Genomic DNA, 25,698 nt, shown 5'->3' with positions numbered 1-25,698 from the left:
AGTCAAGTCCTTGTTAAGGTACAGTGTCATGTTTAAAAGACCCTAAAACTTCATCATGTTTTATGTTCTCTGGGCTCTTTTTTGAACATCTGGACAAATCCACAAATATTTGCCAAGGAAAAAGGCAAGGTCCTCTCTACATTCAGGGAGAATGGAGTGTCCCAGTGTGTATGCTTGGGGTCTCTGTGAAAGTGTGGGCTTCCTTTCTAGAAGGATTGACAACAGGTTAGACTTCCACTGTTCCTGGCCCAGCAGACCAAGCCCCCACCTGCCTAGAAGCCACAATAAGGCAGCTCTGTTCTAAGATAGACATGACCTAAGGGGAGCTGCTCCAAGGGTGGCTTAGTTGGTTAAGTGACTGCCTTTGGCTTAGGTCATGATCCCGGAGTCCCAAGATTGAGTCCCGCATAGAGATCCAGCTCTGCAGGGAGTCTGCTTCTCCGCTGATCTCCTCTCTCATGCTGTCTCTCTCTCTTTCTCCAATAAATAAATAAATCTTAAGAAAAAAATTGAGAGAGAGATTGAGGAGCACCTATGGATTACAGCATAAGTTTCAAAATATCAGTACTATCAACTCATACCAGAGTGCCCAGCTGCCTTAGGAAAATGGAGAAAAATAAAGACAAATATAACAGGCATCTTATCAAGCCAAATACGTTCAATTTCAAGGTCTGTTTTTTAGCTGCGATTATGTCCTTCCTATGAAATGGGGGTGGATAATCAACGTAGCAGCCTTTTCAAAAATGTATTTTGTTCACAGACTTCAAAAATGGACGGCCCTGTGCCACTCTCCAGATTTTGATATCGAATCCTAATGATCCTTTAAGTCGAAGTATTTGGGGAGCATGGCTGTAGGGCCCGCAGCTCGTGTCTCTGTTTGCTTTTTTATTTTTGTCTATGACATCTTACATGCCTGTTCCATTTGACAACCTCAGTTTAGAATGCAGTGACTTAAGCCAATAGGACACTGAGGAAAATAATAGTAATTAGCATTTGCATTGCCCTTGTTATAGGCAAAAGATTTTCATTCATACTCTGTTATTTAAAACTCAAAGCAACAATGAGAGCCCTTCTAAGACATGACACTAATCATTATTCTTGACCTACAGATAATCAGAATGGTACACATATCAGAACTCTGTGGACACTCAGAAAAATGACTTTAACATCAATGTAATATTAAACCCTTGACTTCCATTGGTATCTTTTTTTCTTTTTTTTTTTTAATTTTTACGAGAGAGAGCAAGCAGGGCCAGGGGCAGATGGAGAGGGAGAGAAGGTCTCAAGTAGACTGTACTGAATGCAGAGCCCAATCCGGTGCTCTATCTCACAACTCCGAGATCACAACCTGAGCCAAGAGTTGGACACCTAACCAACTGTGCCACCCAGATGCCCTGAGCTCCACTGATATTAAAAACTGTCATTCAGGGGCACCTGGGTGGCTCAGTGGGTTAAGCCTCTGCCTTCGGCTCAGGTCATGATCTCAGGGTTCTGGGATCGAGTCCCACATTTGGGCTCTCTGCTCAGCAGGGAGCCTGCTTCCTCCTCTCTCTCTCTCTGCCTGCCTCTCTGCCTACTTGTGATCTTTCTGTCAAATAAATAAATAAAATATTAAAAAAAAAAACAGTCATTCAGGTGGTGGTGGTAAACAATGCTAATCAAAATGGTCTTTCTTCATTTCATTTCATAACACTTCCTAGCAAAGTCAGACCTCTCCCCATGAACCCATATGCCTATGGCCCACAATGGGAAAAAAAAAAAATGTGAAACTCAAGCCATCATTCTTTTCCCAGTCTTCTAGGAGCACACAGGAAGTTAGGGAACCAGTTGCTATGGCTCTCTTCTGACATACATTTTGAACAGAATTATTTTCTTTATTTCTGCTTTACCATGGAGATTTCAGTTTTTATTAAATAATAATTTGCTTTTGTTAATTAAAATTATTTGTGGAGCTAATTCTAATGCAGACTTTGACACTGACAAGGAATAAAATTGACAGAATTCATGCTTCTCTTCCTTTTTTTTTTTTTTTAACCAATTTTATTTATTGGAGAGAGAAAGAGCCAGAGAGCATGTGCATGAGTTGGGGGAAGGGCAGGAGGAGAGGTAGATACCTCAAGCAGACTCGCAGCTTGGTAGGGAGACGAACAGTGGGCTCAGCCCCAGGGCCCTGAGATTGTGACCTGAGCCGAAACCAAGAGTCAGACACTCAACAGACTGTGCCCTGCAGGCAGGCGTCCCAGAAATCATACTTTTCTGATCTCAGTGCTCTGGTCTGTTGAAGAGCATAGCAATAGCAATACTTAGAGAAAACGTATCTCGGGGAGAATGGAGGGAACACCCCAGTGTGTACAGACAGAACACAGTCCACTTCTGGGAAACGCAGACCCTAAATACGGACATCAGCAAAGTCGGACTTCAACATAAGGACTTGGAATTCAGTCGTTATTACATAGTGTGACCCTCCTATCTTGTAAGATCCATCTTTCAGAAATTAAAACTTTAAAAAGCAATTGTAAGGGCTCAGAATTCCTAGTTTCTTTTATTCACAAAGCTCAGTCGTTTTAAAGTGAACAATCCCCTTGCCTCTCTAAGTGATACAAAAATCTAAATCACTTTTATATTTAATTATAAAGTAAGTTATATATTCTGAACAATACCCTTTGTAAAAATGATATTTTCACGCTCTGCCATAGATGCTGGCAGGAAGGATTTCTATTTAAATGCAGATTATTGTTGTAACTTAAAACTACTCTGACTTGACTATGAATAGGAGCAAAAATCTAACTTACATGTAATTATAAAGGAAAAATTTCACTCTAGGGCTAAAGTAATTTTATAAACCAGATAAATGCTAGCTAACCAAGAATAAAATGACAATGTTTGTTTGTTCTCAGAAAAAAAGTATTCTAGCATGTAAATCTCCACAAAGCTAGAGATATTAGTCTGTTTTGCTCCCATAATGCCTGGCACATACAAGGGGCTCTTAAGTATCTGTCAAATGAACACAGGCTTAAAAACAGAACGACAGATAATGACAATATTGTGAGTTCTGCCACACGTCTCATGTTTTCTGCAGAGGGCTGCACACGTCTTTTCGAGTGGGTGAATACATCTGGGGCAGATTCTTGAAGAAAAATGTGTTGGTCATCTAATACAGAAGGAATGACAAAAATAAGCAAGGTAAAATTTTTACTTTAAGACTTTCTAAAATATTTAGAGAGCCTTAAAAAAAAAAGCACTTTTTTTTTTTAAGTATCTGAGAAAGCTTTGTAGTGCTTTATAGATAGTGAAAAAATGGAAAGCGTGTAAGAGCAGAACTATGGGACAAGGGCTCTGACACTGACTTTCAATTCCTGACACACAGACACTAATTTTTCCAAGTCACCATTTTAATCATGCGGCACCTCTTCTCATAAGCTGAAGTGAATGTGTCCCCTGAAATACTTATGTTAAAGTCCCAACCCCTAAGGTGATCGTAGTTGGACATGAGGTCTTTGGGAGGTAGTTAAGGTTAAATGAGGTTTTAAGGATAAGGCCCTATTTCAATAGGATTGTGTTTTTTTGTTTTGTTTTGTTTTGTTTTTTTAAGATTTTATTTGTTTATTTGAGAGACAGAGAGAGAGCAGGAGCAGGGGGAGGAGTATAGGGAGTGGGAAAAGCAGACTCCCTGCTGAGCAGGCAGACTACCACAGGGCTCAATCCCAAGACCCCATGACCCCAGGATCATGACCTGAGCCAAAGGCATATGCCCAACTGACTGAGCCACCCAGGTGCCCCAGGACTGTGGCCTCAAGAGAAGAGGAGGAGGGGTACCTCTCTCCACCACGAGAGGACACAGAGCGAAAACCACCACCTGCTAAGCCAGGAAGAGAGCTCTCCCCAGAAACCGAATCTTGCCAGGACTTCAGCCCGGTTTCTCAGGCTCCAGGGACTATGAGAAAACAAATTTCTCGTTTTTGAGCCACCTAGCCTATGGTATTTTTTTATGGCAGCCCAAGCTGACTGAGACAGGAGCTTTCCGCAATTTTAATTGCCTCTTAAAATATGAAACATAATCACAGGCCTCAAGGGTCTTAATCAAGTCTCTTTTCTTATCTTATCCTCCCTAATCATTCTCAAAACACATACCCGGGGGAAAAAAAAATAACAGAAAGCACTATATCTCTGATTGTCATTTCAGGTCTAGTCAGGACTACTTTATACAAGAAATAAGAACTAAGCCTCCTCGCCTCATTTACAATCATTACTTCTCCCACCTGAAAAAATCCTTTTTCTTCTCTCGTTTTTCTCTGTTCGACAACATACTCCTAAGCGATTTTTCTTAGCAGAAATGGAGCTGGGAATTCCTGTGAAGTCAATGGACTTGAACCTTCCTAGAGACTCAGGATTTGGGTAGGGTTTAGCCTTAGGAACGGGGCAAGGGCATGACAACTGGATTGCATAGCCAGGTGCTTTTGTAAAATTTCCAAAAGCGAGCTTATTTCTCTGCAATTAAATGAGAATGTTCTCCTTTGTGTCAGATAACCTTAGAGAGCCTATGGGCATTTTTGGAGTGTAAGTAAGAGAGAGTTGACTTGGGAATACTTGTGATGTGGCTTTGGTAAGATACGTTGCCGAAGCTCCCATAATTTCTGAATCAAGTGAAATTCTTGCAAGGGCAGGAACGGCCTCTGGGAAAACGGCCAGCCCACTGGAGTCCGCGCACGTGAGGTACCAGGCTGCAAACAGTGCCGCCGCATAAACATGTCCTTCGTGGCCCAGCAAAGAAGCTCATGGTAGCTGAGGAGGGGAAACAATGACCCAAATGCAAGAAGCAAAGGTTCTTCTGTAGGAAATTCGTCCGATCGTGAGATAAAGTATAAAGTCGTAAATGAATGATTTTTGTTCTTGAGAAAGTCTAATAAAGTCTCCCCTGTCTGCAATGTCCTCAGTAATGCAGTATACGTAATAATCAAACATCGTGCATTCCCCCCCGCCCCCCGCCCCTCAGTGGAAATTTGAGGAAACTAACTTTAGCAGAATCTAGGTCTACACCTGTAGCAGTCTTCTTTAAAAAGTGAATGCTGGCGGGGGAAGCTGCGTGTTTTGTTTCTCCCTGATGGGTTGTGTCTTAGCATTATGTTATTTTTTTTTTTTAATCTTTTTTTTTTTTTTTAAGATTTTATTTATTTATTTGTCAGAGAGAGAGTGAGCGAGAGCAAGCATAGGCAGACAGAGTGGAAGGCAGAGTCAGACGGAGAAGCAGGCTCCCTGTGGAGCAAGGAGCCCGATGTGGGACTCGATCCCAGGACGCTGGGATCATGACCTGAGCCGAAGGCAGCTGCTTAACCAACTGAGCCACCCAGGCGTCCCTAGCATTATGTTATTGACGAAGAGGTCTGGAGCTGAAACCATCTTTCCCGAACTTTCAGGAATAAAAGGAAAATTTCAATCAACCCTGCTAGAGAAAGGGCAGTATTTACTTTCCATTCTCTGTATAAACATATGACAAAATCCACAGCACAGGTAGCTATCATCAAAGAGTGTAAACCCCCAAACTGTAAAGACAAAAAGAAGGATACAGGTATGTTAGGCAGTCAATAAGTAAGTGTAATTTCTCCAGACTGTGTGAGCTTTGATTGTCTTTAATGCATTGTGGTTGCTCTATTCATTCTAAATATCTACTTAATACTAAATTTTTATATTTCATAAAATATAAAATTCTTAAGCATTCTTTTCTTTAAAGAACGATGCCCTCCCTCTCCTTATAGATATGCTTCAGACCCCACACAATTCGCATCTATCACTGAACAAATGTTCTGCTTTCACTGTAAAATGCCTTTAATTAGTATTATTTAGTTGAAGTATTTACTCTCACTATAACAATAGATCTACGCTAGCAGCGGTTAGGTCACACACTACATAGAAGAGACAATACTCAGATTGTTTTTTCAGTTAGACTAGAGATAAAGGGGAAAAAAACACACAAGCAAAACGAAGTTAATGGCATGCCTTTGATTCTAAGAAAATGCCATTTATTACTGATTCACTGGAGAGTTTGACCAATCTGTGTGCATTTAAGCAACTGGGCCTCAATCTAGCTTGCTGGTCGAAAAAAAGAAGAAAAAAAGATTGCTAGCAATTCTCAGCAGCCTTGTGGATCTGAGACTTCCTTAAACTAGGGCAAGGGACTATGATCTCAAGGAGGCATGCAGCACAGAGATGACATTAAGCTGATTGATTTTTAAATTTCATCCTGCAAACCAAAAGCTCTCAGGAGATGCAATATTCCACAGTGGGCATGGATGATAGTTATCAAAACTTAAATGGAGCTTTCAGCGATGTATGTAGACTTGAGGCCACTCTGGGTTAAGAAACCGTAATCTCTCCTACTTATTATAAGTCACCGAGAAGAAGGCAGGAATTGATGGCAACGAAAAAGAAAGGAGCCCTACCACCACTAAATGTGACTTCTGGTTCAAGCAGTCATTCTCGCAGGATGCTCCATGGACCAGCAGCTGCCTCTGGGAGCTGGCTCCAGATGCACATTCTCAGGCCCGGCCCAGGCGCACCGAATCAGAAACTAGAGAAGGGACTCTGTGATTTCCATTTTAACCAGTCCTCCAGTTAATTCTGATAGATGCTCAAGTTTGAGAGCTACTGAGATAAATAAAGGTGTGGAAAAATGTCTCCTTCTCCTGTTAAGTTTGAAGTCCCGTCATAATGCCAATTCACGTTTCCTTCCAGAATTTTCTAATGGTCAGAAAAATATATTACACACATCCCAGGTCTTGTCATTGCATGTAGATTGCCTTTGGGGACAATTAACTTAATATTAAAAAAACCAAAAACAACAACAACAACAAAAATCTATAGCACATGAATGGACTCCCCAAACATTATTCCAATTGAAAGAAACTAGATGCAAAAAATCTATATGTTTTATGATTCCACTTATATGAAATGTTCATAATAACCGAATCGATGGGGGTCAAAAGCTGATCAGTAGTTACCGGGGGCTGGAGGTGAAGTAGAACAGGAACACGGAGCAAATCAATATAAGGAACATTTCTGGGCTAATGCAAGTGTTCCAAAACTGGACTGTGATGATGGTTATACAACTCTGTGTATCACTAAACTCACTGAATTGTGTCCTTCAACTGTTGAACTTTATAGTATGTGTACGAGCTTCCTGGGGTTGCCATACCACCCTCTGGGTGCCTTAAAACAACAGCAATTTATGGTCTCACATTTCTAGAAGCTTGAAGTCCAAAATGAAGTTGTCACAGAACCATGTCCCTCTAGACCCTATAGATGGTCATCCTCCCATGTCTCTTCCAGCTTCTGGCATCTGCTGGCATCCTTGCCATTCCTGGCTTAGAGATGGATCACTGCAATCTGTTTTCCATTGTCACACGATCACCTTTTCCTGTGTGTCTCTATCTCTTATAAAAAGGACCAATCCTATTGGATTGGCCGCCCACCCTACTCCAGTGTGCCCTCATCTCAACTAACCATCATCATGTCAGTTATGGTCACATTCTGAGGTACTGGGGATTAAGACTTCAACATCCTTTGGGGAGACACGATACAACCTGCAACAGAATGAAAATCATACCTCAAAAATCTATCTTAAAAAACCTTACAATACCTTAACACAAAAGCTCACATGATACTTGAACAGGTGCCATTAAAAATACCTCTTATAAAGACAGTATTTTTGGCAAGTGATGTGTTAATACCCTTTTCTTAAAGATATACCATGGAGATCTGTGCCGCTGAAATCAGTCCTGCTAGATAAGGACACCTACAACTTAAAGAACCATGGATCACCCATCAGTAGATCGAGTTTAATTCCCACGGTCAGTGAGAGAAAGGAAGAAGCAAAGGGAGGAATGACCAAGAATGGAAGGCATTTTGAAAGTCACAGTTCAGCATCTCTTAGTTTTTGTAGGTGTGTTGGGAGAAGGAAGGAGGTTCCTGTTAAAACACAGCCACTTTTTTTTTTTTTTTTTTTTTTTTGGTACCAGGAGCAGAAATTACATAAAATGGGAAGCCAACTGTAACCTGTTAATGAATTAGGTCTAGGTTGCTCAATTTAACCCAGTCTCTGACTCTTTCTTCTCTCTTTTCATCCCTTTGCAAGGTTTCTTGGGTATCTGTTTAATTTTTGTTTTTAATGTTATTGTCTGTTTAGTTGGTTTAGAAAACTCCTTTGTAACAGCTCCGTTCGCATTAAAAGAAAATTTAAATTTGGGTTTCCTTTCATCCTTTTTCACATGTGAAATTCCATCAGGATTGGAGAGGACTGGTAATGGGAGAGCCACCACACCCTCCCACAAATACATTCACTTCCAACAACTCCTAAATAAATATGTTCTGTTGAAGGAGGGCTTAATTCATGGGACTTAGCACAGGACCCATAACATGTCTAGCTGGGAGTGTAGCACTCTATCCCCCTAAAAGGTTTTCTTAATGAGTCTTTGTCATCGTTGTCGTCTTCTTCTTCTTCTTCTTTTTTTTTTAATTTCTTCCACAACACCATCAATCTCTAACATAATTTAAAATTTCCTTATTTATAAGATTTATTCCCTAAATCTGACTCCCTGAATATAACATAACCTACCAGAACACTGATCTTTGTCTATTTTTTTACTCCTAAATATCTGAAATGCGTGGAAAATTCAATGGCTTACAACATTCAATACAATACTCAAGGAATACCTATTGACTTTATTCAATAGTCTTCCTATTATGACTCAAAATACTCTAACCTTTCCCTCTGCCTCCTCTAACACCTCAAGTAACATCTGACTTTGACCTGATGGGTCCCCAGGACAATTTCTTCTCAACTGACCTTCCATCTCTTTAACATTGTGAGCTTTCTTTTATGAGGTTCTATGCACAATTTAGTTTTCCCTCTACAGTCATGAGATATAAGGAATTTAACATAAAAGGAAGAGCAAAAAAACCTTTTTTGAGGTCTCAGTTCAGCATAGAGCATAACTGTTCTTAAAATAAAAAAGCTCTGGTTTAACAAAGCTTTTATTGAGATCTAAAGGTTCCTTCTGAAAGACCAGATACAAAAGACTCTATTCCACTAATCTTCACAAACCAATTAGACTTACTACCTCTTGGAATTTATATCTTTCTATACTTCTTATTTCTCTACGAAATAATGGTTGGGTTTCTAAATATTCTGAAGCCCAAGAACACACAGCAGGGGTTCTCAAACTAGACCTGCATGAAAGTCATCAAGAGGGCTTGATTAAAAAACAAAACACAACAAAAAACAAAAAACAAAAACAAAAACAAACAAACAAAAAACATTTCAGAGTATGTGATTTAGTAAGACTGGGGTGGGTCCCCAAAACTGGCATTTCTGTTACCTGACAATGCTGATGGTAATAATCCTAGAATCCTATTTTGAGAATTACTAGGAGGTGCCATTCTCAAGTTCTCATTTATGTTTTTTTTTTTCTTCCTATAATCTTCTAGATTTCTCATGTGAATGAGCATAGCCATGATGGTTCAGAATCACGAGTTAGGCAACCCACTGCAAGTTCAAAAGAAAAAGCACTAGAAATACATAAGAATCACCAGTCTCCCACCCAAATCCCTTTAGAGTACACAGAATGCTCTTTAAGGGACTTGAAAGTCTAGAGGCATCTTCTCACCTCCTTTCAATCAAAACAGTACCATGTGCATGAAGAACAAACAGCAAATTTCCTGGACAGCTGTGACCCAGTGAAAGGAGTCCTAGATGTAGATTTTTTTTTTTTTTTGTTTTTTTTTAAGATTTTATTTATTTATTTGACAGACAGAGATCACAAGTAGGCAGAGAGGCAGGCAGAGAGAGAGGAGGAAGCAGGCTCCCTGCTGAGCAGAGAGCCCGACGTGGGGCTCGATCCCAGGACCCTGAGATCATGACCTGAGCCGAAGGCAGTGGCTTAACCCACTGAGCCACCCAGGTGCCCTCTAGATGTAGATTTGATTGAGGTTTTTACCTTAGCTCTGAGTTGGTGTCTCAATTATCCTGACTCTAATATGATGGTGATGATGCTAACTTTGTAGGATTATAGTGAAGGTAAAATTAGACAGTGGGGAACAAAAGGTATTAGATCATATATTTTTTTCAAAAATAGTATAAAGGTGAGACCAGTGAATCAAAAACTTTCATCTTATCTGTGAATAAAATAGATCATTTGATGGTTGACTTCGCAGAAATGTTCTCATCATCCAAAACTTTTTTCACCTCCCTATTGAATATGTGAAGAAATACCTAAGAAAAACAAAAGTAGTGAAAAACTATCGATGAAAATTTATCATGCAACCTGTAAATTTCATGTCACCCAATGGGTTTGACTAAAAACACAATGATTTCATAAATAGGCTAAATTTTACATCATGTTTTTTAGATTGAAAAAAATCAATTGAAATCATTTCATTAAATCAAAAGAGCTCAATGCCATTCTGTAAGTGTATTTCCTCAGCGCAGGGTCCAATACCAACTACAACACCACATCTTGAATCATTCATTGCAAAGTCAATAGATTTCTGGAAGTTATAAATTTGAAGGAGGCATAAAATTATATAAAACAAATTCTTAATATTGATTTTCTGGTATATTAAAATCTTAAGTGAACCAATTTCAACTCAGATAATGGAAACAAGATTTCCCTTCATGCAAATTTACCAGAAATCAAAACATTCTAAATTTAATTCTCATGTATGCATAACTGACCAGTAGAATAAGGGCTTTCAAACTGGAGAACCGGTAAGTGTGTGTGTGTGTGTGTGTGTGTGCGCGCGCACATGCGCGCGCATGTTAGAGTTGGAGACAGCCCTGTGTGGCAGGAGGAAACTGGAAAAAGTTGTCAGTGATGGGCTAAACTAGATTAGCTATTTTTAGTTTTAGGCAGGGCGGTGATCATAAAAGCATGGTATTATATTGTCAAAATAATTTTTTTAATGTATTTGCTATGATTATTTTTAAATCTTAAGTATCTAATTGTATGGTGACAGATAGAAGCTACACTTGTGGTGAGTGGAGCATAATGTATGTACAGACCTGGCCAGTCAGTAGGTTGTATACCTAGGATGAATGTAACAAATGTCAACTATACTTCAGTAAGAAAAGTCTCAAGTCTCTGAAAGCTATAACTATAGCCACAACCAAGGTCATAACTAAATGGATATAGAGAGAGAAATAGAGATATCTCATCCATGTAGAGAAACTTTGAATCACCTCAGGAAGATAACCAACATCTCTTCTCAGTCCATAGCCACTCCTCACACACACCAGAGGCAAATCACATGTGTCTCTGTTCACTCTCCTACTCAATACAGGGTAGGATTTTTCTCTGTAAGGCTAATATTAAGACTATACTCCAGGGCATCAGAAGGGACTCAACAGTTTGATTCAGATTTCACAATTAAACAAAAAAGTATGTGAAGAAGCAAATGCTATACACACTGAAAACTCCTAAACCCCAGATTTTCACAAAACTGGAGACCAACATCCGGATTCTCGTGAAACCAAGGACTGACAGATGAATCAGTAATTATCATTCCTGTTAATTATAAAATAAATTTTTATGTATGGCCTTTTGTTTCTCTCGGTTTTATATATTGGGATTTTGTGTTCCAATTCTTCTTCTTCTTCTTTTTTTTAAAGACTTTATTTATTTGACAGAGAGAGATCACAAGTGGACAGAGAGGCAAGCAGAAAGAGAGAGAGGAGGAAGCAGGGTAGAGAGCCCAACGTGGGACTCAATCCCAGGACCCTGAGATCATGACCCGAGCTGAAGGCAGAGGCTTAACCGACTGAGCCACCCAGGTGCCCAGGATTTTGTGTTTCACTTCAAATGTTTCCTTTGAAAGAATTATTTCTTATTGTAAATAATTTGAAAGCTACTCTTTTACAATATGAGGAAGAAGAAGAAGAAGGAGAAGGAGGAGAAGGAGAAGGAGAAGGAGAAGGAGAAGGAGAAGAAGAAGAGGAAGAGGAAGAAGAAGAAGAAAATTGAGCTTCTTTGTAATTGCATTCAGTATTGGGAAATTCACAATTTCATGAGGCAGAGCTATCAAAAAGCTCCTTGTTATATGCACAAATCTTACTCCCTGTAATATCTACCCATTCAGCTCTGTTTCTCCCTCACCCATTCCACCGAGCAACACAGAAAATCTATTTTCCTAATACTATGCTTAGTACCTAGTATATCTCTCTAGTGCTCAGTCTCTCTCTCTCTCTCTCTTTCTCTCACTCTCTCCTCCCTCCCTCTCTCTCTCTCAGATCTTCTCTTCATATTTTCAAGTCTGAAAGGACTATTTATATGATATCAAATGATACACCCATTGCACAAGTATGTTTTTTAAGTCAACATAGTAATTTAACATGATCTAGAAACATCCCTACTGTAACACTGGAGTCTTTCTACCTGTTGACAGCAAACAGATGTACTTAAAGAATAATAGGTAGGTACTCACTGACGGTAATAATATAATGATAATCTGAGTAATTATAATGCAACCCTCCACAACCAAGAATTCCAGCATTAACTTGTATACATCCAATGTTAATTAGGTTTTAATTAATATACAAGTGCACTTTAGAAATAACTATGTATGTCACATATTCTGCTGGAGAGTCCTTCCTTCAAATGTAAGGTAAAGTCCAAGACGACATGGTTTAAAGGCTAGATTTTCCTTTTTGATGAGTTGAAGTGCACTAGAAATTTAAACATGCATGAAAAACTAGCTTTTCCCTAGAACTTTGGCAGTTCTTTGACATTTGAACAGCACCATCAACATATTCAGTGACATTAAATAATGTGGTATGTTTAAGGAAATAGATCTTCTAGAGATAGCCAAGAGAGCAACAATATATAATAATTAATTCAATTAATATCAGTTGAAACCCTTATCATGTTCAGTGGATCCGCAGATGTTTTAGTTTTTAAAGCTAATTCAAACACTGGGACCTAGACTAGATACCTTACTTCATTTTCCTAAAAGTCTGAGTAAGAGTTTTTCTGATTTTTAGAGTCAATACTACCCCTATATTTTCTTTAAATTATGAGGCATATTGCCGTGTTCAAAAAACATGCAAAGAATATAATATACTTAAGAAAACAGATTTTTCTCATTTTATTCTTTTTGTGGGTCAAATTTTATACCAGAGTTAGTAAAGCAGTGAATGTTCACCTTTAATTTATAATTCTACTAAGTTACAAAAATATAATATGAAAATAATGATTCCAGGGAAACACTTGTAATCCTAGTGACCTCCAACTCTTGGTAACGTAGTATTCAACAGCTCCCAGTCACTCTGAGTCTTGCTTTCCACGCTTCCAGTAGCAGAGATTAGAGAATGAGGGTTTGTGTCTTTTCCTTTTAAAATCAAACTTATGGATCGAGCCCCGCATCGGGCTCTCTGCTCCGCGGGGAGCCTGCTTTGTCCTCTCTCTGCCTGCCTCTCTGCCTCCTTGTGATCTCTCTCTGTCCAATAATAAATAAAATCTTTAAAAAAAATAAAAAATAAAATAAAATAAAATAAAATAAAACTTATGACTTCTCAATGCTCAGGTCCAAGAATGGAAGAAGATAGAGAATCTCTATTTAATGTTATACACACAAAATAATTTATCTGTATTATCACTATCCCAGTAGGACAAATGAGGAAGTTGAGGCTGGAGGGAAGTTAAATGAGTTCACAGAGTCATCTGACATGTAAGGTCAGGAACTAAATCATTTAAAATCAAAACTGATGCTCATTCCACAATCCTGCACTAACCCTCCTTTCCATCGTTTGGGAGCTTTCTATTTCATTAATGAGTCCACATTTAACTACAACCGTATTCACCTTTAGCATTACAGATTCATTATATAATGTTCACCTCTATAACTATGGTAACTTCCTAATCCAGCCTATGTAAATGACGGTATCTAAATATTTAAAATAAAATTAACTTTGGGATTTTAGGAGTCTTGCCTGAGGCTCTCCCCAGATTCTAAACTGTACTTAGTAAGCACATGTCAGGATTGGAAGTGGGGGAAAATGTGTCTAGTCCTGGCATGAGATCCTTCCCTTATCCTTCCAAGTCTCAAATCCTGCATTTACTTCCAAAAACTAGTCCCCATAAAACAGTAACTTAATTGTTCTTTTTCAAAAATCTCTGAAATTAAAAGGAGAAAATATTTTAAAAGACAAGGAAACAAAGGAACACGTCAATTCCAGCCCAAAGTTGATAGTAATCAAATTAATGAAGGACAGAAAGGTTAGTTTCTAGAAATACCAATGAAATAGATGTTTTTAAGAAAAACAGTATATCATTATATGTGAACAGGTGAACCTCTTCAGAATGCAGAATAGAGACACACTCAGGTTCTATAAGGTTGTAGAGATTTGCCATTGGAAGGTTCACGGTCTCATGCAGAGCTAGATTTTCATCTCAGGAACAGCTTACCTCTCAACTCTGGAAATCTTGTATTTTACTCTCACTTTGGCTTCTGTGGTTTCTGCCCCTATTAATTATCTTCTTTCTTTATACCTCATGGCATCTGTATAGGACATAGAGTCTCTGAATTCTGCCCTTCCTGTCTACTCTACCATCTTTGCCGTGTTCAAAAAACATGCAAAGAATATAATATATTTAAGAAAACAGATTTTTGAATTCAACATCTCCAAAGGAGAGATTTATCCACTAGTCTACACTTAAGCACAAAAGTTTTTGTTGGGTCAAGCTCATGCCCAAACTCAATACTTACAAAGAAAGAGATTATCTTTCCCTAGTTAATGAAATTCATGTTAGCTTGCCTGGGTGGCTCATTCAGTTAAACATCTGGCTTCAGCTCTGGTCATGATCCTGGGGTCCTGAGATTATGCCCCGCCTGCTTCTCCCTTTCCCTGTTGCTCCCCCTGCTTGTGCTCTCTCTCTTTCTGTCAAATAAATAAATAAATACAGATCTTTAAAAAAACAAGATTCATATTAATCAAACACTTACCCAAAAAAGCATAACGAGTATTTCTAAAAGTGGAATAAAATGTGTAGGCAGACTATTAGATGGTAAGTAGAGGTAATTAGTATATTTTTGGAAGAGGAAACCTCTAAATTCCTTCAGAGTATAAAGATGTGTCCCTAAAGATGCCTTCAAATAGCTCTGTCTTCTCATCTAAGACCTATTCACTCGCAGGAAGTTTCCAATGTCTGTTCTAATAATGATGGACTAAACCATACCAGATAGAAGCAGCATTATCAAGACATACTGTTTACTGGTTTCTTCATCAACTGGTTAAAGGGGCATTCAGTCCTAGAATATCTGACCCTGCTGAGCCTCTAAGCATGCTGAACCAGCAATTTTTATAGAATGACTTTAATTATGTCTAAATAGCTTGAGGCTTGTGCTTCTAAAGAAAACCTACCTATTAACCAGGCTAAAATGACAAGTTTCTTCAGACAATAAATAGGATAGAATTTAACCAGTATTTGTAGTTCATCTCAAAAGAAATTTGCTGGAATATAAATCTCTAATCTAAAAGAGGTATAGGAAAGCCATATCATAGTAGATACAGAATTTCCTCAAGAATGTTCTAGTCACTATGTAATAGACAATAAAACAGTATTAAAGAAAAATATAATTGCAATCACTGGACCGTACAGTCTTCCCTCAAAGTAGGAAAGTCAAGGAACCCCTACAGAGGTTCTTTAGTGAAAATGAATCAGATCAGCATTTTTAGGTGAAAACAGAACCCCGGTGTTTATGAAACAGTAAAATCATGTGGAATCATGAAATTTTTTTTTATCAGTAAAGAAATCTCAGGGCTTATATAGTCCAATATTGTCCACTTTGATTTTTCAGCTCAACAACAGTCTAAGTGTATTTCTCACAAAAAGTCCTGGACGTCAAAAATATTTTTGAAATATTGCATATTTTCTCTCATCTTTCTCTACTTAGAATAGTTGTTAACACCTTCTTTATCTAATAAATTCCTGTCTCTATGCTAAGTTCCACATAGCCCCATCAGCGTTTCTAACGATTTCTCTGACTCAACCAATGAAAGCAGTCTCTCCATCTTCTTGCTTCCGAATCCTGCTTAACACGTCTATTACGGCGCAAATGGTACTGTTATTGTAGATAACTGTTAACAAAACTCTCTTCAATGTGACAACTAGCTTATTTATTTTGTGAAATTCATCTTAATGGGCATCCGATCGGTAGGAGGGGGTCCATAAGTGCAATAAATTAATAACAGCTTTCCAGAAATGCCCCAGTCGGGCATTATCACTTTTATTAATAGAGACAAAACTCATTTGTCTTAATCCTGAAAATTGCTGAGTTTTTATAAAAAGGATTAAGAATATACAACACATTTAATTAATACAAGGTTGGAGGACTTAACTTTGAAAGAATAAGACATAGAAACATATCTCCCATAAGCTACTGAACAATATTCAGGCAGTAAGTGCTTTTGCAGCTCAGTGGCCTAAAACATGATTCCATTATTACTTGGAGAGGTAAAACTTTCCAACTCATCTCTGCCTCTCCATCTCTCAAATGCAGATGGCACTGCTTTATGCCAGGTGGGAGGTCTGCTTCTGTCAGCTCATGAGGCCATCTATCTTCAGAAGGGAACTCACTCTCATTATTTGTTTGTTTGTTTCTCTTTTTCTCTCCAATCATTGAAACAACTACCCTCACCAGATGTGTTTTTAATGAGTCTATATTTATAAATATTCTCAGGGTCCCCAGATAAAAAGAAACATCAGTCTGCTTTTCAAAGCCCAATCGAGTAGCGATGGCCTGAAAAAATCAACAAAATAGACATTTCCTCATGAAGACAAGATCAAAATGCTCACCAATATGGGAGAAAGGCAAAGAGTTGAATGAGAAGTTTAAATTTGTTAATTCAAAGGATCTGTATTCCTTGATCCCTGAGGAAGCTTCTTGTTAAAATGCCACCCCATAAGCAATGAACCAGGAGCCATTATAATTCCTTTCAGAGTTTTCCCCACACGCTTTTCATTTCCAAAATTGCAGAGGGACCGACGCCTGCCAGAGTGGAGCAGGTATATAATTGAAGTCTCAAATTGCAGAATGTTACCCTGAGTGTCGCTCCTTCCCACTGACAACAGAGAGAAGGAAGGTGGAGAATAGAAATGGAGACACCGATCAAGGGAAGATAATGGCGCTGAGGTCCTGCACGTGGTCTTGGAGATTAGGGACATTTGAGAGGGAGAAGGAAAAACAAAACAAAACAAAAAACAAATATAAGGAAAGAGACATTCAAGAGAATGACAATGAATTAAACATTTTGGCCAAGTTGAAAAAGGAAAATCAACCGACAAAAATGCTACATTGTGATGTGACGTTTATCTCATGTGCCTTTCCTAGGTCTCAGATCAAGGAAATCTTGAAAGTTCACATTTGAAAAGTAGGAAAAGGAAAAGTAGGGCAATTTGAAATGTTCAAAACAACAGTAGAGAGTTAAGAAACAGACTTAGGATATTAATAAGGAGTGTGGGGAATGAGCAAGTCCCAAGACAGAGCTCCTGGTTAACACCTTACTTGGTTATGCAAAATCTTAAAACACTGAATTGGCCTTTTCCTGGAATTAATTCATATGACAAAACATGCTTAAAAAAGAAACAGTACAACATCCAAATGTCAAAGTCATTCACTTCTAGGAAGGTAAAAAGTGTTCTTCAGAAGAGGAAAAAACATGTTTCATTGAACTTAGAAGTGTTTTATCATTGACTCTGACATGAACAGGGTTACTTTTAAATCGAGAGTAGGATGTAGGAAAACAAAAGATTCACAGGCTGCCTCTAACATCTTGTTAAGAACTAAATTTGAATATTAATGCTCTTCTTGAGCAGAGCTGCACTGGGTTGTTCTTAAAAACAGTTTTGAATAGGTAATGCACATATATATGATCAAACATTAAAAAGGCACTAAAAGGATATACTTTGAAAAGTCTTCTTCCCAGCCCTGATCCCAGAGGCTAGTTTCATTCCCCCAAATGAAACACTATTACCACCACATATGACCAAATTGCTCTGTCCGTCTCTGTGTGAGTGTGTTTCCCTCCATCTCTCTTTCTCAGGGTCCCCATGCTGTCAATACAGCACGTTTGCATTTAAAGCAAAATCAGAGTTCACAGAAAGTTTACAGGACTATTTACTAGGAATAAGGGGGGAAAAAAAAGAAGTATTAGCGAAATCAAGGGTATTTTTTTTTTTACATTTTATAGAATCTTTAGAACATTTAACTATTTTATCTTTATTTTAAATAGTGACATTATCGTGAACCGTGACATTTTCTTCATGAGCTAAAGTATAAAATATGTAACATAATTTGCATTAAAACATGTGGTATGCTATTGAATAGAACTCTGGTAACGCCAATCAGTCCACACTATTGGGGTTTTAATGCTTTCCTAAGAGACAAAGCATGCCTTTGCCGCCAGCAGAATCTATTTATGGCTCCCCATCTTCCAGCTGTAAGACAGGGGTGCTTTTTGACACGAGCAATGAAGGACTCAGACTTTCTAGACTCTAACATCGTACTTGTTACTGTTTGGGTTGGAATCTTTGGCACCAGTTCTCCCTTTCTTGTTCTTGTGTCTGAGATCCTGTCTTCAGAATGATTGTCATATGCCAAACTTCCCATGTGAGCTCTGACTCACTTTTAAACGGGGATCCTACCTCTGCACTCTGTCAGTTGTGGCTCTGGTAGCTTCACAGATCACGTGGCCCTGAAACCCCAGGGCGGGCACTGCCCTGTTTGTAGAGATGCGTGTTAGCTTTGCAAAAACGCAAAGTTATAACTTGGTCTATCGTGGTTGGGCACGTCAAGCTTAGGTCCATTGGATACCAGAACCAAGCTTGTCCAAGTGAGCAGGTCAAAGTGTAGAGTTTTTCACAAAATGTTTACCAGAACTTTCTATTCCTTTTTTTTTTTTTTTTTTAAGATTTTATTTTACAGACAGAGATCACAAGTAGGCAGAGAGGCAGGCAGAAAGACAGGGGGAAGCAGGCTCCCCACTGAGAAGAGAGCCCAATTTGGGGCTTGATCCCAAGACCCTGAGATCATGACCTGAGCCGAAGGCAGAAGCTTTAATCCATTGAGCCACCCGGGTGCCCCCAGAGCTTTCCATTCTTAACACAGAAAATTTCTGTCAGAAGCAGAGCTTGAATACTTCATTTCAAGGTAAATCGATTTGCTCTCCTTGTGGGAGAAAGTACAGCTTGGTACAGGGTGTAGGCTGGATTCAAGCCCAGCTCTGTCTTTGACTAGCAACGTGAACTCAGCAAATTACTTACGTCTTCAAGCAAGAACGTCCTCAACTATAAAACAGCAGGATTAACAATATCCCCTACCTCACAGGATGGTTGTGAAGGCTAAAAATGGGACAGCATGTACCAAATCCTTACGAAAGTGCTTACGATCGTCCAAGAGTACTACACAATAAACAGGAGGTAGAATTATTTGAATGTCTAGGAATTTTCATCTTTTTGGAGCGAGAAAATTAATTCCATGTTCAGAAACGAGGCAAGGAAACACAGAACCTTTTCCTTTATCAGAAAAACCCTCATAAAAGGGATATGGCCAGCGTGCTAAAAATAGTAAAATCTACCTATGTGCCGGGCATTCTATAGGAGGTGTTCTATGCACTTTATCTCATGTGCACACGCCGCAAGGCAGGATGTATTATTCTGAGCACTGGGGATGAGAAACTGAAGTCTGTCCCGTCGCCAAACCCTGTGCGGGTGGAGAGCGGCAGAGCCTGGATCTGGATGTGCGACAGTTCGAGGACAGCCGGATGCCCAGCCCCGGATGCTGCCACCGCTCCCTGCTCTGCCTCACCAGCCCGGGGAAGGGCAACCAAGGCGCCCTTCCCTCATTTTATTGTGCATCATAGGCGAAAGGCTCTATCACCAACCACGGTGGAGATAGGAAAATAAACTTGGATTCAGCAAATTAACTTTCAGCATAGCTTTCAATGACTGGGTCTCAGACTATTAAATTTGGAATTTCAGAAACACGCTCCAGCAAAGAACAACAGCTGCTGCTGAGTCCCAATCCACAGAGCAACAGCAGTCACAGCATCTGGACCAACAGCTACCAAAGCGACATCGGTAAACAAGGTGCAAGACCCCGGACCCTGGGACCCTTTGGAATCTTCTCCCCCAGCCTGCCCTGAGTGGCTCAAAGGCACCTACCCAAGGAAGGCAAATGGCATCTTTTTTTTTTTTTTTTTTTTTAATGTGTCTTCACACAGGAGGCTGTGACCTTTGCTCTCTGCTGGTAGAATGGATGCTAACCCTACCAGCTGGAAGTAAATGGAGATTTTTAATTGAAACACATACAAGTGTCTACAACAGGGGGGTAGGCGAGAGCAAACCAGAGAGTCTCTCTCGAAGTTATCTAATGAGCACCCAGCATGGCTGAGCTTTCTACAAATGATCCTCCATTAGCCTGCGCTTGTTTTGCAAACAAATACTCCAAACGAAAACCTTTCAGCTCTTGTGCACTTGGCACGGCTTCTCCATACCGGCGCTATTAGCTAATGGCAACTATAAAGCGGAATACAGGATCCTGCCTGGTTTTCTTTTCCTGGGGAACACAGAAAACAATATTGGAAACGTAAGAACTGTAGTTAAAAAAACAAACAAACAAAAGAACAAAAACAGCAACCCTGTAACGATGTGGTCTGTGATATGCCCTAATGTGTGATTATTAAAATACATGTGGTTTGGGTTCCTTTAAAAATATTTTTCAAAGACACATCTTTCCCTTTTTTTTCCTCAATGCTTTTTTTAAAAAAAATATGCTTTATTGCCTCAGACCCTCTTCTTCCCATGGAAGAAATTAATTATAGTCTTTCACCTTGGTCTCTTATCACCTTGTTAAAATAAAGGTTTTTTCATTTAATCCGAAATGCTAGCTATCTGGCAATATGGTTTATTACATGCACTAATGTTTGTTTAGATGACAAGCGATTTTTATGGAGAAAAAAAATGCCATTAGTCATCATGAGAGGCCTTCAGTTAATTAGCCTCTCGAAAGGTGACGGAGGCTTCATTTCTTTCATTATATTATTTATTTTAAAGAGACATTGCATGTAAGGTTAAGATATTGGACAGCAATGACATGCTTCTCGATTGATGTTCAAATACAGAAGAAAGAGGTTCTAAAATGAAGATGATGCAGAGAACAAAGCCACATTTATGGTTTCACATTAGCAAGAAGATAAACAGCTGACCTTTCTGCTTTGTCACTAAGGTAGCTTTTATGAGGCCACCACAAAATCACCATGCTATGCTGGGTAATGAGGAACGTTTTCCCAAGGAAGGAAGATCCACTGTTGATTTTTTTCTTTTTTTTAACTGTATTGCTCAATTTCACCTAAATCTGATGGCTCTCAAAACGTTGTTTTTTGTTTGTTTGTTTGTTTTGTTTTTGTTTGTGCGTTTTCATTTGTTTGTTTTAGGTGAGGAATGGAACAGAGCAGAACTGGATTCATGGAACAAAGACCCCCTTCATGAAGACCCCTTGTCGGAAGACTGCTCTACTCTCCCGCATTGTCTGGGCAAACTGGGTAGTAAGGGAACATTACTTATTAGCAAAAAACCCACTTAGGCATGCGGGTGATGCCCAGGTGAAGTTTATTCTAAAGACTCTTAAAGTCTTGGCATCTTCATACTTCACATAAATGAACTTGGTTCCTATTAACCACAGTTGGTGAACCTGAGCATGAAGAAATACCATGAGTCACCAGGGATGCATCTTTCATTCACCACGGGCAACAAGCTAAGAGAAGGTGTTGCTACTGTGGAGGGCTCCCTGCCCAGTAACTGGAACACTGGAGATGTGAGCTGCCTTAAGAATTACACATTTTAGGGATGCCTGGATGGCTCAGGTCATGACCTCAGGGTCCTGGGATCAAGTCCCGCATCGAGCTCTCTGCTTAGCAGGGAGCTTGCTTCTCTCGCTACCTGCCTCTCTGCCTACTTGTGATCTCTCTCTCTGTGTCAAATAAATAAAAAAAATCTTAAAAAAAAAAAAAAAAGAATTACACATTTAAAATGAGAGTGTAAGACTGCTAAGAAGCAACCACAAAAAAATCAATAGCTACTTAATAAACACTGCATAAATGTACAGTAAGTAAATATGCATATCTTTACATAATGTAGACTTCTTAACAGAGCTCTAGAGGCAGAAATCCTCAATGACATGAAGACTTGGAGTCCATGAAAATGTTTGTATTCACCCATCCCCAAAGATCTACACAGTACGTTGTGTGCTAAATTGCTACTGAGAACATTCAGATCATTGCATGAAGTGGGCAATGATCAACAGTTACGTGTCCACCTTGGTTGTGGATGGAAATATTTATAGCAGGGTCCTTGTCCTATATATTTGTGTGTGGTTTTACTGGGGGAATCTTTATGCAAGGTATTTGAAAGGAACTGAATTTTATCAGATATAATGTAATGTGAAATTTAATAGTTTCAAATACAAATCTGATTTTGAAACTGTGAACAAACATTATCGTGAAAAAATTTCAGCAAAACAACTAACTTCCTATGAGGAGGCGTGGGTATGGCAGGACCGCGTGGAAGGTATCAAACTCATGTTCATTTCCTTTTTTTTTTTTAAGATTTTATTGACTTTTTATTTAACAGACAGAGATGACAATCAGGCAGAGAGAGGAAGGGAAGCAGGCTCCCTGCTGAGCAGAAAGCCTGATGCGGGGCTCAATTCCAGGACCCTGGGACCATGACCTGAGCCAAAGGCAGAGGCTTTAAACCCAGTGAGCCACCCAGGTGCTCCAAATGTTCATTTTTCCTTATCAGATGAACCATCTAACAATTATTGTGATGATAAGAGTAAGACATATTCACTGTAGTGAGTAACCTGAAAAGCACAATAAGATGAGTTGATGCCTAAAATACTATTCCTCACAAATCACCATGGAAATAACATTTAGTAGCCCTTAAGGTAAAGAATTCTTACACACAGACCATACATGAATAATACTCAGTCACAGATGCCTGGAAGTTTACCATTTAAAAATATTATTATACAGATACACACGTTAAAGAAAATAAGGAATCGACTGACTGCATTTTGTCCTCTAATCCACACACCTGCTGTCAGTCATCAATTAAACGGAACCAACCCCACAGAGCAATCTTTGTTAGTTGGTGTTCAACAGAAATTCTACCTTTTGTCTACGTAACTTCAAAATCAAGAGTAAATTCAATTATTTAAATGAAAGACATAAGAGCACCCACTGATTTTCAGAGAACAGACTGAATTTTCCACACTGTTAACTACTGGTTCTCAAGGACCAACTACTGGTTCTACTCTTCTTTTATTCATATACATCCTTCGTTCCACAACTGTGTCGCTCTCGATTCCCCACAGCTATGCCTTTTAGCCACGTGTCCACGTCCTTCCCGAATAATGTCCAATTCCTTCGTAACTTTGAAGACAGTTTTCATTCTGTCTTTTTACAAAGTCACTCCTGGTCCTCTTATCATAAAATCATTTCATTCCTTCTCTAATATTTTATCTATGTTTTCGCTCATGGCACCAATCAGTATTACAGTTCATTATGCTCTCACCTGAGTGACTCTGTGGGCTGTCACCTTCTTAGGGACAAGCACGGAAGCACTTGCAGATAAGGATGGACACAACCATCCTAAATGAAATCCTCACTTTTTTGTCGGACACGTGTTGGGGTTCTTCTGTACATTTTTAAAACTACAATTATTACACTCATTTCAAAAAGAGAGAACATGAAGCCCCAAGAGTTCGAGAACCTTCTCAGGTCACTTTGTTAATAAACTTTAAATTCTGCATTTGAAACCTAGTTTCTGACTCCAAGGCCTGAGCTGTTGACCTGGCTTTTCTGTTTGTTTGTTTTGAATAGAACTTGGCATGATATATAAGCAAAGTAGGCCTTTCCCCAAATATGGGGAATGTGTGAGTGAATGGAGACAATACATTCACTGCATTAGGCACCTAGAATCTAGAATCTACATGGGGGAAAAAAAAAGAGATGCTTTTGATTTAGAAACACCCAAGAGAAAAACAAACTTAAATGTTTTTTTAAAAGTGCCTGAATTTGGGGGGAATGTATTTAGCAATTTAAAAACAGACTCTAATATTAATTAAAATTGGCTCCACAACTCTTCTAACTGCAGAATACAATCGAGTTTTACGCACTAGAGACTAGTGAAAACTTCAAACTAAGGACAGGTTGTGCCTGAGGGCTAGTCCCTGGTTTGTAGGGAGTCTTGGAAAGTTCCAGACCTGACAATAGCCTCAGAGGCCATTTCTCTTCCTGAAATGTTCAGGCACAACGGAGAGAGAGAGAGAGAGCATGTCTGGCTGACCTAATGATAACTGGGCCATGGGTAGAACTGTGACCTATTGTTCAAGAAGGGCGTTAAAATTGTTCATGCTGTTTTTCCTTCATTCTCTATTTTCCATAAATCTCTTTGTGAGAGGATTCATTTTAAGTACTCCCTTGACCTATTCCTTAATATAAACCATGGTTTATTGCATCACATAAATCTTTAGCTCTATGTTGTCCTAATTTGAAAGGGCTTCTACTGACCTCTAAATCAAGACCATCAACTCAATCACAGGAAAATTAGTCCAAAGTTGTATTGACAAAATATTATGAAGTATGGGGGTAGGGGGGTACTCTCCCCAGATAATAGAAAATCCACTTCCTCTTACAGAGATGTGGTTTCTACTTTTCATTTTGTATTTATGAACTATGAAATATAGAAATTAAACATTTCAATTTATTTTTCATAAGTTATTTGAATAGGTTTTCATGAGAAGCCATATACTGGTTATTATTACATTTTTACTTCAGTATCCTGACATACCAGGTTCGGTTTCCTCCTTCCCCCAACCCTCACAGACATAAATTTAAAGAAACTTTAAATCCTTTAAAACTTTAAAGTTAAGCTATTCAATTTTTCTACAAAAAGCATACATTAATTTAGATTCAGAAAATGCTACTAAAAAAGGCTATTTAAAAAGCTACGTGACTTCAAAAACATCATCCAAGCAAAAAATAAAAAAATAAAAATAAAAAAGACATGAAGAAATTAAAATGCATTTTCTAGATTGTGAAAAATAAATATTTCAGATCCAACGGACTAGAAAATAAAAGAGAAAACAGATTGGTGAAAAATTCAAACAAGGTCTAATATTGATCTGCAAAAGATCAAATGAATTTTGGATCTTGAGCATTAATTCACTGTCAAAATCATAGTGAAAAAAGAGGCTTGCTTAATGTATAAAACACATAGTTTGATGAGTAATTGGTACTTTAATCCTGTCTAACACAGTGGGGATTTTAAACTGACCCCGATATTTAATGTGATAGAGCAAAGACCTCTGTCATCTTTCGGCGCCCTATATTATATTCTGATAATTGACCTCTCAAGTCCACTGAAACCAGGACACTGAAAGACTGTTGCAGAAACGTGGGGGGCCTTAAGCTAAATAATTCTGAGTCCCATCCAGACCAAAGCATCAAAACTTCCAGTGTGCAAACCCAGGAACCTATCCAGGGTGACTCAGGTGCATCTAGACCACTCCATGTTCATGCGTGTGCACACACACTCGTCAAAAAGCAGGATGAGTGTATTCTTCTCTGTCCACGTGTGTATGGTGTGTGTG

At 38.8% G+C, this 25,698-nt stretch overlaps 1 protein-coding gene across 2 annotated transcripts in view; it reads right to left on the bottom strand.

Moving 5' to 3' along the window:
• The window catches only part of GPC6 (glypican 6), a 1,096,805-nt gene that overhangs the window by 770,079 nt on the left and 301,028 nt on the right, over window positions 1-25,698 (bottom strand). The gene's annotated exons all lie outside the window — the stretch shown is intronic.

This window comes from Mustela nivalis, assembly GCF_964662115.1.
Source record: "Mustela nivalis genome assembly, chromosome: 15".
Classification (NCBI taxonomy): Eukaryota; Metazoa; Chordata; class Mammalia; order Carnivora; family Mustelidae; genus Mustela; species Mustela nivalis.
Note: the sequence above shows the minus strand (reverse complement) of the source record. Positions and strands in the feature narration are given on the sequence as shown.